At 38.9% G+C, this 16,118-nt stretch overlaps 1 protein-coding gene across 3 annotated transcripts in view; it reads right to left on the bottom strand.

Moving 5' to 3' along the window:
- The window catches only part of LOC117325097 (zinc finger CCCH domain-containing protein 13-like), an 89,591-nt gene that overhangs the window by 71,518 nt on the left and 1,955 nt on the right, over positions 1 to 16,118 (bottom strand). The window lies entirely within an intron of this gene.

Raw genomic sequence — 16,118 nt, forward strand, 5'->3', positions numbered from 1 at the left:
TTACACCCTGATTAGACGACAGCAAATCCTCAGCCAATTTCTTTAGATTACCAGTTCAATATTCTTGATCTTGTTTAATATGCTTTTACAAATCAATGTTTGTCTGAACAACTCATACTTACAGTACATAGAACCAGTAACCTTAAATGTATCATTATTGAATCCATCCATTACACATGATTTATATACAGTTTATCTAGTCATGATATTTTAATAGAACCTTATAGTCAAGTGGTATTAGGTTTGTTGAAATGAACTTCTCTGACCCAATTACAATGTCACAAAGGACAAATGTCTCATAACACATAATTAATCATTATCATTCATCTTTTGAAGAACTCTAATACATAGCATGATATAGTAATTTACAGATTGTAGCTTAAAGCAATCATGATGAGTCGTTTATTAGAAAATTGTGTAAATACATGATGTTTATTTCACTTTCAAAAACAAGAGATCCCAGAGGGATCTTGGCGCCCACCATTGAATGATCTTCATAAGTTCCATGTCAGATTGATCTTTTCTCTACTTTTCCCTTCATTTTACTAATCTGTGCAAATTGAGACATCCCTCCAGTACTTTTCAAACAAGGGAATCCTAGCTATATAAGAAATTTGAGATTTAACGATAATGGCTGTTTGTTTGCCAGGTTGTTTTGAGGACAGACTGGTCCAAAAATGCAATACAAGGGACCAGGGGGAACCTACTTATGAAATTTGAGCAAGATCCATTCAGTACTTTGAGAAATAGAGATAACAAACTTCAATTGTCAAAATCCAAGATGGCGGTCTGTCGGCTATATTGTTTTCCAATTGATCTCAAAATGCAATAAGCATAAAGAGGCACCAAGGGGAACCTCCATATGAAATTTGAGAAAGATCCCTTCAGTACTTTCTCAGAAATAGCGATAACAAACTTCAATTGTCAAAATCCAAGATGGCTGCCTGTCGGCCATATTGTTTTCCAATTGATCTCAAAATGCAATAAGCATAAAGAGGCACCAAGGGGAACCTCCATATGAAATTTGAGAAAGATCCCTTCAGTACTTTCTCAGAAATAGCGATAACAAACTTCAATTGTCAAAATCCAAGACGGCTGCCTGTCGGCCATGTTATTTTCAGATTGGTCTCAAAATGCAATATGCATAACTAGGCACCAAGGGAAACTTACATATGAAATTTCAGAAAGATCCCTTAAATACTTTCTCAGAAATAGTGATAACAAACTTCAATTGTCAAAATCCAAGATGGCTGCCTGTCGGCCATGTTGTTTTCAGATTGGTCTCAAATCGCAATATGCATAACTAGGCACCAAGGGGAACCTGCATATGAAATTTGAGAAAGATCCCTTCAGTACTTTCTCAGAAATAGCGATAACAAACTTCAATTGTCAAAATCCAAGATGGCTGCCTGTCGGCCATGTTGTTTTCCGATTGGTCTCAAATCCCAATATGCATAACTAGGCACCAAGGGGAACCTGCATATGAAATTTGAGAAAGATCCCTTCAGTACTTTCTCAGAAATAGCGATAACAAACTTCAATTGTCAAAATCCAAGATGGCTGCCTGTCGGCCATGTTGTTATCCGATTGGTCTCAAAACGCAATATGCATAACAAGGCACCAAGAGGAACCTTCATATGAAATTTGAGAAAGATCCCTTCAGTACTTTCTCAGAAATAGCGATAACAAACTTCAATTGTCAAAATCCAAGATGGCTGCCTGTCGGCCATGTTGTTTTCCGATTGGTCTCAAATCCCAATATGCATAACAAGGCACCAAGGGGAACCTACTTATGAAATTTGAGAAAGATCTCTTCAGTACTTTCTCAGAAATAGCGATAACAAACTTCAATTGTCAAAATCCAAGATGGCTGCCTGTCGGCCATGTTGTTTTCCGATTGGTCTCAAATCGCAATATGCATAACTAGGCACCAAGGGGAACCTGCATATGAAATTTGAGAAAGATCCCTTCAGTACTTTCTCAGAAATAGCGATAACAAACTTCAATTGTCAAAATCCAAGATGGCTGCCTGTCGGCCATGTTGTTATCCGATTGGTCTCAAAACGCAATATGCATAACTAGGCACCAAAAGGAACCTTCATATGAAATTTGAGAAAGATCCCTTCAGTACTTTCTCAGAAATAGCGATAACAAACTTCAATTGTCAAAATCCAAGATGGCTGCCTGTCGGCCATGTTGTTTTCCGATTGGTCTCAAAACGCAATATGCATAACTAGGCACCAAGGGGAACCTACATTTGAAATTTGAGAAAGATCCCTTCAGTACTTTCTCAGAAATAGCGATAACAAGAATTGTTTACGGATGGAGGGACGGACGGACCACGGACCACGGACGCAGGGCGATTTGAATAGCCCACCATCTGATGATGGTGGGCTAATAAAAAGGTTTTCCTAAAAGAACCATGATACCCAGAGATATTAGTGAAGCTCACAGGAAGAAATAGCTTTGGGTCCAATGAATATGTCAAAACTGAGGTGTCAAATTCAAATGTGTTAAAAATGGCCCATAGCTGTGTATAAAGTACCGTAACGACTAGAGTGAGGATATTTGACATGTAGCTTGTTGTTAGTGTATCTTTATAGCACTTCATATCAGCATTCTACGTGTCTGTCAAATGACGTGAATCTGGGCCCTGTAGTTCTAAAGAAGAAGCCACAAATCTGAAAATGGTGGATCAAGGAGAAGCCATGTGCAGATCATCTCACCATGGATTTTATCATGATAAACTTAAAATCAGAAGCATGTGCTTGTTCTAATACTGATATAGTTTAAATGACATGGCAATCTCCTCAATGGTAAGCATGCATACTTGTGGATGGGAGTTAAGGATATTAAAGTCCACCACAGACATGGCCCATAGATAAGTGTAGGGTTATTTATCACCACAAACCATTTATCAAAGCTCAATAACATATACACTGAAATATATCTCTAGCTTTTAGTTTGCTGAAGAATTTAAAACCATTCTTCGATTGATATTTATTTGATTTATGCCAAGAAGAATTGAAAACTATACAATACATTCACTACAACTACATGTATATGTATACATAACATATAAATTATACAAGATACAGTTCTCAATTAAAGCTTTAAGGTCTGCCAACCGATTTCAATATAATTATAACTTTAAATATATTCTTTAGTTTTAACACCTGTAAGTGGTCATCCAGCACAGAATAGTGTTAATACCAATAATACAACGGTGATCGACATCAGTCTTTATTGAATTACAGTTGTAGTACTGTAGGTTGAGTATGAAAATTGTGTTTTTTGTATAACACAGACACATGTAATTATCCTAACAGGTAATTATCAGAGATAATACAGTATATGAATCCTGGGTAGGTGATGGTAATTAACACTCCCTGTAGGTATAATAAATAACTCAGATTTACACCATAATTAATGGACACAATACAGACAGTTTCCAGCCGGAGGTGAAGACTTCTGGGCCTGTACAATAAAATTAGCTACCACAGTGATGTTATCAGAGAAGTGACGCCTATTCTTTCCAAATATAGTTTGTTCTGATTGACTTATCAGACACACATTAAGATATAACTTGTATAAAACTGTCTCTGTGTTAATGCTCAATAGAGGTGTAGACAAATTTATCAAACATGGACACTCCGAATGAGTAGTCAGGAAGGTGAGTTTCTTAGACACTGGCATTAGAATACCTCCAACAAACTGAAACTCCTACCCACAGTAGTTAACCATGAAATATACCCTTGGGCAAACCCATAGGACTGAGGATAATACCCAAGCCCTCCTGCCCAACCCTGGGTAACACCAGATATCCCTGCTAAACCCTGGGTTACACCAGATATCCCTGTTAAACCCTGGATAACATCAAATATCCCTTCTAAACCCTGGGTAACACCAGATATCCCTGCTAAACCCTGGGTAACACCAGAGATCCCTGCTAAAACCTGGGTAACACCAGATATCCCTGCTAAACCCTGGGTAAAACCAGAGATCCCTGCTAAAACCTGGGTAACACCAGATATCCCTGCTAAACCCTGGGTTACACCAGATATCCCTGCTAAACCCTGGGTAACATCAGATATCGCTGCCAAACCCTGGGTAACACCAGATATCCCCGCTAAACCCTGGGTAACACCAGATATCCCTGCTAAACCTTGGGTAACACCAGAGATCCCTGCTAAAACCTGGGTAACACCAGATATCCCTGCTAAACCCTGGGTTACACCAGATATCCCTGCTAAACCCTGGGTAACACCAGATATCGCTGCTAAACCCTGGGTAACACCAGATATCCCCGCTAAACCCTGGGTAACACCAGATATCCCTGCTAAACCCTTGGTTACATCAGAGATCCCTGCTAAAACCTGGGTAACACCAGATATCCCTGCTAAACCCTGGGTAACACCAGAGATCCCTGCTAAAACCTGGGTAACACCAGATATCCCTGCTAAACCCTGGGTTACACCAGATATCCCTGCTAAACCCTGGGTAACACCAGATATCCCTGTTAAACCCTGGATAACATCAGATATCTCTGCTCAATACTGGGCAACACTAGCTATAGCCAACCTTATTGAATCAGTATTGTGTCTTTAATCATTTTGAAAAATTCAGGATTTGGAATAATATACATAAACCAGGCAGATTTATCTCCCCTTTAACAGGGTCCCAGATTCTTGGTACAAGTCCTCTGTTCTCTTACTATGAAAAAATATATCAACAGTCGAACAACAACCTCTGTGTTAATCAACATAAAAATTTTCTGATCAACTGTTTCTGAATTTTATGATATGTTTTATTTACTAGATCATGTGGAATTTGAAAGACTATATATATTCCAATTAACATTTGAATGTATAGCTTTTCTCAATCTAGTACAAGTAATGAAACAAACAAAAAAATGGTAGTAAGGACTGGGAGAATCAGGCTGATTTACACACATTTGGCATGTTATTTTGAAAGATGTCATCTGTTGAAAACTTTTATCAAAACTACAAAGTAAAGATCCACAAAAGGTAGGTATAATGTTATGATCAAATTATCCATTAACCTTCACAGTGACCTGAATACAACAAACCAGTACATTCCACCCTCTAATGAGATTGAGGTTAGACAAATAACGTCATTTTTGATTTAGAATATATATAATGGTATATATACCACTGTCCTCTATGTGCCATTTTTCTTTGTATCCAAATGTGTGCTCTTCAACAATGAGGTTTCTGTCTACAACTATCACAACAAATATCTTTTCACTTTTGAACAAACACCATGAAACAGTAGCAGATATCACAGATATCACAGAGATCTTTAGTTTTGGGTTGACTGTATCAGATACAATTACAATCTATACACACGGCTGGACAATGGTTAATAAACAACTAACTGAACACCAATCTACCATAAAGTGTATCACCAATGTGAAAATATCGGTATATAGCATATTGTGCAACTGAAAACCTTATATAAGTACATTTAAAAAAAATTAAAATTCTCTTTTATCAGATGTTTTTGCTAAACAAACAAAAAACAAACAAAAAATGGTCCAAATGTCACATGCAAACTAGTAGCACTCGTAAATGTGTCCTAGACTGTGTCCTAGACAATTTGTCCCACACATTGTGTCTCTCTGACAATGTGTCACAGACAATGTGTCCCAGACAATGTGTCTGGTGTCTCTGACAATGTGCCTCTGACAATGTGTCTCTGACAATGCGTCTCTGACAATGTGTCTCTGACAATGTGTCCCAGACAATGTATCTCTGACAATGTGTCCCACACAATGTGTCTCTGACAATGTGTCACAGAAAATGTGTCCCAGACAATGTGTCCCAGACAATGTGTCCCAGACATAGTATCTCTGACAATGTGTCCCACACAATGTGTCTCTGACAATGTGTCACAGAAAATGTGTCTCTGACAATGTGTCCCAGACAATGTGTCCCACACATTGTGTCTCTCTGACAATGTGTCACAGACAATGTGTCCCAGACAATGTGTCTGGTGTCTCTGACAATGTGTCCCAGACAGTGTATCTCTGACAATGTGTCCCACACAATGTGTCTCTGACAATGTGTCTCTGACAATGTGTCCCAGGCAATGTGTCCCGCACATTGTGTCTCTGACAATGTGTCACAGAAAATGTGTCTCTGACAATGTGTCCCAGACCATGTGTCTCTGACAATGTGTCTCTGACAATGTGTCCCAGACAGTGTGTCCCGCACATTGTGTCTCTCTGACAATGTGTCACAGAAAATGTGTCTGGTGTCTCTGACAATGTGTCCCAGACAATGTGTCTCTGACAATGTGTCACAGACAATGTGTCCCAGACAATGTGTCCCAGACAATGTGTCTCTAACAATGTGTCTCTAACAATGTGTCTCTAACAATGCGTCTCTGACAATGTGTCCCAGAGAATGTGTCTCTGACAATGTGTCTCTGACAATGTGTCCCAGACAATGTGTTCCAGACAATGTGTCTCTGACAATGTGGCACAGGCAAAATACACAATCTTATTATATTTAATTCAAAGATATCAAATGAAATATTCCCTTGAACAAGATGATCAACAACTATGACATGCAATTATGGAGAATCTTCAAAATCCATTTAGAAAGATACAATCAGTACTTGTAATAGACATTTACCAGGTAACAAGTGAAATTTGAACAGATTGGTTAATTGTAAAAACGACATCTTCTGTAACTTCTGTGTGAGAAGTTTGACCTTACTCACAACAGTTCATTTAAATACATGATCATCTCTATCTACGCCCAAATGTATTAATTCAATCCATACTTATGTTCATTTAACCTATGAATTTGAGAATATAATGTGCATCGAGACATTGTGTATTAATGAGTGAATACATAATTGGACATGAAAGAAATAAGATACCCTAACACATTAACCTGCTATGACAACTACTCGAGATTTTATCCAACATTTTCAAACTGTTCATCATAATAACCGTTAGCTCAAATGTATCCAGAGTCATTAACCAAATATACAAAAATGGACTAAATTAGCCCCCTGGCTTGTAAAAGGTGTGCATTCCATCACATAATCCTGGTATCATATTGGACCCTGTTTCTGTTCTGTAAAAATCTTTCAATGATTTCATGTACAGCAAATTAATGTGTGTGTGTGTGTGTGTGTGTGTGTGTGTGTGTGTGTGGGGGGGGGGGGGGGGGGGGGGGGGGGGGGCATTGTATGTATTGCAAATATATGTATAACAAAGATGCAAAGAAAAAATTGTATCAGTAACTGAAATACATGTAGTTTACAAATTGTGAAATGAGAATATCCTCGAAAAATCTATTACACATATACAGTGATTGTATGTATAGTTTTTAGATAAAATCTGTACTTGTAACAGGCCTGGACAATTATAAGTTTACACACATGCATTACACATTCATTACAAACATAAACCCTCACTAGCTAGCAAACCACCCAAAAATTGAATCATGAGTTGTAATTATTGTAATTATGTATTGAGTGCGTACCAGTAATTGGTCTGTACCAAAGCTAAGGCACACATTCTCCATAGTACCCAATTTTATCATTCATCTTTAATGTTAACTATTTCCCCCAAAAATAACAGCCAAAGTTCTGTCCTGAAATGAAGTGTACACTTTATCATTTGCCTTAACAAAGTTAGATAAACATTCAATAACCTTTAGAGTAGCGTCAATAGATTGGAGACATTTCTACTTCTCAACAAAAACATCACTGAAGGTCACCTTTTCATACATTAACTTGAAGTAGGTAATAATACTATGTTGTAAATGAGATTGATCATCTGTGTCACTTTCGCCTGTCATTTATTACAAAGACTACATAGACGTGTTTGTTGACGTTACCACATAAAGACCTAGAGTATCTGGTAGTTTATTATAGGTACTACTTAAATAATTACTTGATGGATATCATATAAATTGAATTGGATAATACTTTTTTGGTATCACTGTATTATTTATATTAGATGTAAAACAAGAGATCCCAGAGGGATCTTGGCGCCCACCATTGAATGTTCTTCATAGGTTCCATGTCAGATTGATCTTTTCTCTACTTTTCTCTTCTTCTAAGTCTTACTAATCGGTGTAAATTCAGAAGAAACCTCTAGTACTTTTCAAACAAGGAAAAACCTATATACAAAATTTAAGATTTAGGCACCAAGGGGAACCTATATATGGAATTTGAGAAAGATTCCTTCATTACTTTCTGAGAAGTAGCGATAACACACTTCAATTGTCAAAATCCAAGATGGCTGCCTGTCGGCCATGTTATTTTCCGATTGGTCTCAAAATGCAAGATGCGTAACAAGGCACATGGGGGAACCTACATATGAAATTTCAGGAAGATCCCTTCATTAGTTTCTTAGAAATAGCGATAACCAGTTTCAATTTTCGAAATCCAAGATGGCTGCCTGTCGGCCATGTTGTTTTCTGAATAGTCTCAAAATACAATATGCATAACTACGCACCAAGGGGAACCTACATATGAAATTTCAGGAAGATCCCTTCAGTGCTTTTTGAGAATTAGCGATAACAAACTTCAATTGTCAAAATCAAAGATGGCTGCCTGACGGCCATGTTGTTTTCTGATTGGTCTCAAAATGCAATATGCATAACTAAGCGCCAAGGGGAACCTACATATGACATTGGAGAAAGATCCCTTCAGTACTTTCTCAGAAATAGCGATAACAAACTTTAATGGTCAAAATCCAAGATGGCTGCCTGTCGGCCATGTTGTTTTCCGATCGGTCCCAAAATGCAATATGCATAACTAGGCACCAAGGGAAACCCACGTATGAAATTTGAGAAATATCCCTTCAGTACTTTCTCAGAAATAGCGATAACAAACTTCAATGGTCAAAATCCAAGATGGCTGCCTGTCGGCCATGTTGCTTTCTGATTGGTCCTAAAATGCAATATGCATAACTAAGCACCAAGGGGAACCTACATATGAAATTTGAGAAAGATCCCTTCAGTACTTTCACAGAAATAGCCATAACAAACTTCAATGGTCAAAATCCAAGATGGCTGCCTGTCGGCCATGTTGTTTTCCGATCGGTCCCAAAATGCAATATGCATAACTAGGCACCAAGGGGAACCTACAGATGAAATTTGAGAAATATCCCTTCAGTACTTTCTCAGAAATAGCGATAACAAACTTCAATGGTCAAAATCCAAGATGGCTGCCTGTCGGCCATGTTGTTTTCCGATTGGTCCTAAAATGCAATATGCATAACTAAGCACCAAGGGGAACCTACATATGAAATTTGAGAAAGATCCCTTCAGTACTTTCTCAGAAATAGCGATAACAAACTTCAATGGTCAAAATCCAAGATGGCTGCCTGTCGGCCATGTTGTTTTCCGATCGGTCCCAAAATGCAATATGCATAACTAGGCACCAAGGGGAACCTACAGATGAAATTTGAGAAAGATCCCTTCAGTACTTTCTGAGGATTAGCGATAACAAGAATTGTTTACGGACGGACGGACGGACGGACGGACGGAGGGAGGGACGGACGGACGGACGGAGGGAGGGACGGACGGACGGACGGACGACGGACCACGGACGCAGGGCGATTTGAATAGCCCACCATCTGATGATGGTGGGCTAAAAATGTGGAGTTTTTCTGATAACATGATATACAATTTGAGTAATTGAATGATTAGATATTTGATAATTTAATAACAATAAAATGTTTGGCCATCATTGTACATCCGTTAACTGTGGAGAGAACGGAGATGGATGGCCCTTTTCACAGTAGCTGCTGTCTGCAGCCTAAATAGATCAGAGTCTCTATGATAGTGAGTTTGCCATGGGTTTTTTTATCTTCAAAACAACTCTAGGATTTATGAAATGGGCTCAAACTGCTATCTGATTACTCCAGGGGTTACGATCACATACACTGGCTCTTGGTCCAGTCATGTACCATCCCCAATAATTCAGGGGTTATGATCACATACACTCTCATGAGGACAGTTTAAGGAGAGTGTATGTGAGCGTACTATAATGGCCTTTTAGTGGTCCAGTCATGTACCATCCCCAATAATTCAGGGGTTATGATCACATACACTGGCTCTTGGTCCAGTCATGTACCATCCCCAATAATTCAGGGGTTACGATCACATACACTCTCATGAGGAAATTGTATGTGATCGTACTATAAAGGCCTTTTATAATTAGTGGCCCAATAATGTACCATCCCCAATACTCGAGGGGTTACGATCACAGATACTTTCATGATCAGTGTACATGATCGTACGATCACAGATACTTTCATGATCAGTGTACATGATCGTACGATCACAGATACTTTCATGATCAGTTTACATGATCGTACTATAATTGGCCTCTCTATTCCCCACGAAAGCAGTCAAGTAGCTGTGTAATTGTATGTGGAGTTGCATGCACAATAAAGACTTGTTACAACAATATAGTAATATTAATTATGTACTCGTTATATTAACAAGCATCATTCCGTTACTCCATTAGTCACCTGGGCAGTATTAGATGTGTATCTAGATTTATACACACACCATTACTGTTGTTAGGATTCTAAGGCAATGAGAACTGATTATGGTACTGTGAAGTATTAATTCTACAGAGTAAAGGCTCCATTACCTTCATTATGATGAATGGATCTTATCAAATGACAATAATTAAAGGAAGACATTGTTGTTGGGATACACCGTTAAATTCCATATTCTGAAGAGTAGATACACCTAGCACCAGTACAGCAATCATTGTCACACACCACCTAGCATTACTCAAAACACACCTGAAAACCCATACACATTTCAACTCACACCAACTGCTATCCAGTATGTATGAATAGATAATACTGTATATGTTGTATAGTTATTCAACTAGAAATATTTAATATGCATCGAAAGTAAACCAGCAAATGTGTGCTTTTCATTCCACCTTCCTGTCATAAGATTACAAGTAGCTTAAAGATTGCATTTTAAAGCAGACACAAGTTAAAACTGACATATTTTAAAACAGACAAAGTTTTAAACAGACACATTTTTATTCCAGATCAACACACAACAAAACAGGACCTGTTCACTACCAATAAATATTCTATACAATTGTATATCAACTCATTAATAATCTAACAGAGATAAAGATTTAAAAGGGACATTAGCAGAGATGGGGAGGTCAGACCGAGGTGAAATCCCCTCTCCATGATCGGTTTATAGCATATTTATGGTATTTTTACAGTATGTGTATTCAAAGTAGGTCAAAGAATTCCAGCACAGGCTATCTAATAATTCAATAGATAAATTTAAACCTACCTTAATGTTTCCATTGGGAAAGTTCAATTAGTGAAAGTGTTTAACTAGGTAGCTATCAGTGACTTAATCAAGCATGACCGCCACCACTAACTTTTTCAGAGATAAGTGTTCGGTAGTTTGGCACTAACGACCATTAACAGCCAATTACTTAGTGTCCTGTAACCCCTACAGACATCCATACTGTATATCACCATGACAACATGTATACACAACCAGGACAGTACCTAACATTATTTAATCCACCATTATACTTCCTTCCTGTTGGAAGTATGTAACACTCGCATTAAAGTTTTAATCTGAAAATGTCACAATTAATATCCATATCAAAGTAAGCCTATTGATTGCTACTAGGAATACTACATCTGAGCATTGATATCTGAATCTAAACAAACTCATATTATACTCAGTCAGGTTTACTAATCAATTTGTTTACATTTCATTTGTATGCTAATCACACCCTAACTTCATAACATCTACATACCCTTCATCAGTAACCCACGGTCCTGACTTTCACGAACAGAGACCATGGGACTATTGGTACAGCGAATCATGTTTCGGCTCTAAAAATAGTAACCAATCAAATACCTCCATTCATAATAAACTTTGGAAATCTTTTGAGTGAAACATATTTTAGAGATCTCCGTCATGGAGGCTGCCACCAAAACATGAAATGTATGTGCTATAATAATGATCAAGAATTAGAACGGACAAATACACATCTTGCTTTTTTCATAATAGCATTGATATCTGATTTTCGAAAGAATTTTAAATACATTTTTTTTTAATCAGATTTTCACTTTCAAAAGGTAATCTGTGGAGGCGGCTGTTACTGAATATATAATCAAACTGAAACTCCAAGAAAGCAGTCTTCTGATTGGTCAAAATTTCAGAAGAAATATTTTTCTGGAAGCGAGGAAAAGAAAACATACCTCATCCCCTCACATCCCCACACCCCACTCCCTGACATCACATACCCCTCTCCTGTTAACACATATCCAACTCCCTGACATCACATATTCAACACCCTCACATCCCAACACTCCACTCCCTGACATCACACACCCCTCTCCTGTTAACACATATCCAACTCCCTGACATCACATATTCAACACCCTCACATCCCAACACTCCACTCCCCGACATCACACACCCCTCTCCTGTTAACACATATCCCACTCCCTGACATCACACATCCCACTCCCTGACATTACACATCCCACTCCCTGACATTACACATCCCACTCCCTGACATTACACATCCCACTCCCTGACATCACACACCCCACTCCCTGACATCACACATCCCACTCCCTGACATCACACACCCCACTCCCTGACATCACACATCCCACTCCCTGACATAACACATCCCACTCCCTGACATAACACATCCCACTCCCTGACATTACACATCCCACTCCCTGACATCACACACCCCACTCCCTGACATCACACATCCCACTCCCTGACATCACACACCCTACTCCGACATCACACACCTCATTCCCTGACATCACACACCCCACTCCCTGACATCACACATCCCACTCCCTGACATTACACATCCCACTCCCTGACATTACACATCCCACTCCCTGACATCACACATCCCACTCCCTGACATCACACACCTCATTCCCTGACATCACACATCCCACTCCCTGACATCACACACCCCACTCCCTGACATCACACATCCCACTCCCTGACATAACACATCCCACTCCCTGACATCACACATCCCACTCCCAGACATAACACACTCCACTCCCTGACATCACACATCCCACTCCCTGACATCACACATCCCACTACCTGACATAACACATCCCACTCCCTGACATAACACACCCCACTCCCTGACATCACACACCCCACACCCTGACATAACACATCCCACTCCCTGGCATAACACACCCTACTCCGACATCACAAACCTCATTCCCTGACATCACACATCCCACTCCCTGACATCACACACCTCATTCCCTGACATCACACATCCCACTCCCTGACATCACACACCCCACTCCCTGACATCACACATCCCACTCCCTGACATAACACATCCCACTCCCTGACATCACACATCCCACTCCCAGACATAACACACTCCACTCCCTGACATCACACATCCCACTCCCTGACATCACACATCCCACTACCTGACATAACACATCCCACTCCCTGACATAACACACCCCACTCCCTGACATCACACACCCCACACCCTGACATAACACATCCCACTCCCTGGCATAACACACCCTACTCCGACATCACAAACCTCATTCCCTGACATCACACATCACACTCCCTGACATCAGATATATATCACTTCCTGACATGATGACATCATAATCACTCACTGGCACCACACTATAGTTTGTGATAACACTATATAAACATGTACCTTCATTTCAAACAGTGTAAGAACTTGTCTTGTCCTTGGAATCGTTCAGCAGCTGGCGTAGACACTTATGATTCTATGGGGACATGAATATTTCATATCTCCTTAGGAACTCTCTGATCATCTCTTTTTCTACAAATATCTCCAAACCTATTCTGATGGAAATTGTGTATGCATAATTTTGGAAATAATTCAACCAAAACTAACTTCTCTGATTCAAGACCATAACTTGATAGAAGTCACAGAGGTCAAAACAGGAGACATGTTACATTATCAACTCAGAGAGAGGGGGAGCTGATGTTGTCAGCCCGGTGTCATCCTCGACCTTGGTGTCGGCATCGTATTGGTTTCTAAATATTAAATTTGTTAAAAGTGTTGAAAGGCATTGGTAAACTCTTTTATGAGTGTACTAGGGTACTAGAGGTGAGTATCTAGTTTGAGGGTTTCTGTGGAGGCCAACTATTACATCTTGGAGTCTGAATACATTCTCTTTTTGGTGGGGGTGGGGGGGAGGGGGGAGTCTGTTTTTTTTTTTTTTTAATATTATGGACTTCACTTATATGTTTTATATCAAGTCTATTGTTAATGTTTTGGTGCAAGTGCTCATAGGCATGCTAAATCTAATATTGAGAAGCAATACTTTTTTTTTATTTCGTTGTCTTACTAATGTTCAGATTTGTTGGTGTTGATAGACATCAATATCTGCATTTTGATACGTAATTATGTAGAAAACATGCAGTATCAAAGCAATCAACAGTGACAAGGAAACAGACTTAATAGTGGTAAAAACATTTCTATGGCAAGTTATCTTATTTTTAAAGAGTGCATGCAAAACTATCTTCAATATTTCACTGTGAATCTCTAGATTTGGCTGATAAAAAGAATGATTTGGTAATATTATCTACCGGTAATTGTTTAAAATATCTTAATGAAACTGATCATAGCAAACAGATCTGAATCATAAAAAGCAAATACTGGGATGGTATACATTGTATATATTCCAAAAATAACTTCCAGAAAATGTTATACTCTTTTCATAACATCAAAGCCCCAGTCTCATTTTCAACCTGGAAGGGTCATCAAGTCAGTATCACTTTGCCTTCCTCTTAGCAATTCCATGACAGTGAGAAAATGCTGAGGGAGTTAGTCTGCAGGGATGTTTTAGTTTTCCAACTGACACCAGGTCAATAAAGGACTAATTAGTCAATGGATGTAAAGGTCATAAATAGCAAAGGACTGTTTTGTTTTGTTTTACATCCTATGAACAGCTATGGTCATAAAAAGCAAGCATACGGTTAATTCAAAGAGTTTATTGCCATCTTATCACCCAAAGAACAGCTAGGGTCAATTTTGAGACTTGGCTTTCTTGTAGTAGATATAGTGGCTACATCAGTACAATAAGTAAAAACAGTATTTATACTATACTGATGTATCACCTGTCTTAATAATACTGTATCTTACTTTTTGTAATAGTCTCATACATAAATACATAAGGTCCTGTCTCACGCCTGTGGTAGTATGGTACTGTTGGGTAATAGTCTGGTGGCTGCCGTCTTCATTAAGTATAATTAGATCCTGTCTCACGACTGTGGTACTGTTGGGGTATAGTCTGGTGGCTGCCGTAGTTTAGTTTACTCTTAATCCAGTATAATTAGGTTCTGTCTCACGACTAGGGTAGTTAGTATTGTAGGGGTATATATATAGTCTTGTGGCTGCAGTAGTTTAGTTTACTCTGCAGTAATCAGGTATTAAGCGGTCTTACAGCTATGGCAGTTAGTATTGTAGGGGTATAGTCTTATGGCTGAGGTATTATTAGGTCCTGTCACACGACTGTGGTAGTTAGTATTGTAGGGGTACAGTCTGGTGGCTGCGGTAATTAAGTTAAATCTAAGTATATTAGGTCCTGTCACACGACTGTGGTAGTTAGTATTGTAGGGGTATAGTCTGGTGGCTACAGTAGTTCAGTGGACAATGTTGGAGGTATCTGGTGGAGTCTCACGGCTATACTATATTGAACCTTCCATTTTATGTATTAGTTAGACCTCTCTAAAGGTGGTGGTGTCTTACGTAGGTCTTGTGTTGTATATCTGTCAGGTGGCCAATCACCCTTAAACTGATTGTTGTGTGCAGATATTGATACAAATTCCAACAGTCTTGTATGAACATATCCGTAACCTAGTCTAACCAGAACAATAAGGTTATGGTTCTGATATCATCAGCGGTCGCGACAACAAGCATGGCAGTCACATGTTGGAAGCCAGCCATAAAATTTCTTTCCATACCAGCCAAAAAATTATCCCTATTAGCTGTAATATCTATTAGTAAAAACAATGAAATCTGTTAAATTATATTTAACAAAAACATATCATTTTCATCAAATC

The sequence above is a fragment of the Pecten maximus genome, chromosome 4 (assembly GCF_902652985.1).
Source record: "Pecten maximus chromosome 4, xPecMax1.1, whole genome shotgun sequence".
NCBI lineage: Eukaryota > Metazoa > Mollusca > Bivalvia > Pectinida > Pectinidae > Pecten > Pecten maximus.